The following is a 1,542-nucleotide window of genomic DNA, read 5'->3' on the forward strand; positions in this document are numbered from 1 at the left end:
CTTGATTTCTGAAGCTTGTTTTTATTTTTATTTTTTTAATATATAGTTCATAAAAGTTAGCTGCTTTTACAACTTAGTTGGGTGTAAGTGTAGTGATCTTGATTTCTTGCTTCAAATGGAAGAAAAGTACAATCAGATCATGTTGTTTTATTCATATAAGTTAGCTGAAGCTGTTCCATTACTTTTATTCCTTTGAAAAAGTAATGGAAGTACAATCAGATCATGTTGTTTCATTCAGAAGTTTAAAACTATTAATAACTTTATTTATCCTCTTTTGTAGGTGGAGTAGATCAAGAAATGGATGATGAAGAAGAACTAGACCTTACTTGAGATAGAATTTTGAATTGTTATAGATGAATGTTATAGGAATCTTTTGTTATCAACATTTTTGAAACTTACTTACTCTCTTGAAAATGTACTAAACTTATGCACTTGGGGTACAACATTTGCTTTATGGATATTATTTGCTTGAAGGATAATCTTATATTATTAATAGTTTCATTTTATGATGTATTTAAAAACTAGTGTTATTATTATTTTGTTATATATATAAATATTTATTTATAACAGGTGCTATATTTTGGTTTTAATTGAACTGATACAACAGCCTACAAGAGCCGTTGCAATAGGACACAAATGACGTTCCAGCAGACAATGTAAACCGTTGCAATAGATCCTATAAAATATTCCAAATTGATCTATAACCCGTTCCAAATACAAATATAACCGTTGTGATAGCTTACAGAAACCGTTACTATATCCATACATAACCGTAACAATAACTTACATAAGTGTTGCTTTAAATAATATGGTAACGGTTAAGAACCGTTGCATAAACAATATAGTAACGGTCTTAAACCGTTCCAATTGAAAAAAATAAACGTTCTAACAGAAAAGGTGAAAACCGTTGCGATAGACGTATCTATAGTCACGGTGATGCAAACCGTTACACGAACCGTTCCAATAGGCCTAGTGGCGCGCGAGCGGATGTAACGGGTTATAAACCGTTCCAATATACCTATGGCAACGGTTTGATAGTCTATGGGAACAGTTGTCCAACCGTTACCGTAGACCAATTTTTCAGTAGTATTAGTTTTGAGGAAAATACTAGTAATTTTGTTGATGATACTACACCAATGGTTTTCACTGATGATAACAGGTATCAGTTACCTCCTCGGACCAATCGAGGTAAATCACTAGAGAGATACTCCCCTGATAATTCAAAGAAAGTCAAATATCCTATTGCTCATTATGTTTCTAGTAGACATTTAGCAAGTGCTATTCAAGGCTTTGTGAATCAAATGTCATCTGTTAAAATCCCAACAAGGTTTGAAGAAGCATCAGGTGATCCTAAATGGGCAGAATCCATGACTAAGGAGATGCGAGCAATAGAGGAAAATCAAACATGGGATATCGTGTCTTTACCAGAAAGAAAAAACCTGTCGGATGCAAATGGATTTTTTCAGTGAAGCACAAGCCGGATGGTTCAATAGATCGGCTCAAAGCAAGGCTAGTGGCGCGTGGCTATACACAAACTTATGG

Source organism: Nicotiana attenuata, unplaced genomic scaffold, assembly GCF_001879085.1.
Source record: "Nicotiana attenuata strain UT unplaced genomic scaffold, NIATTr2, whole genome shotgun sequence".
In the NCBI taxonomy this organism is placed as follows: Eukaryota; Viridiplantae; Streptophyta; class Magnoliopsida; order Solanales; family Solanaceae; genus Nicotiana; species Nicotiana attenuata.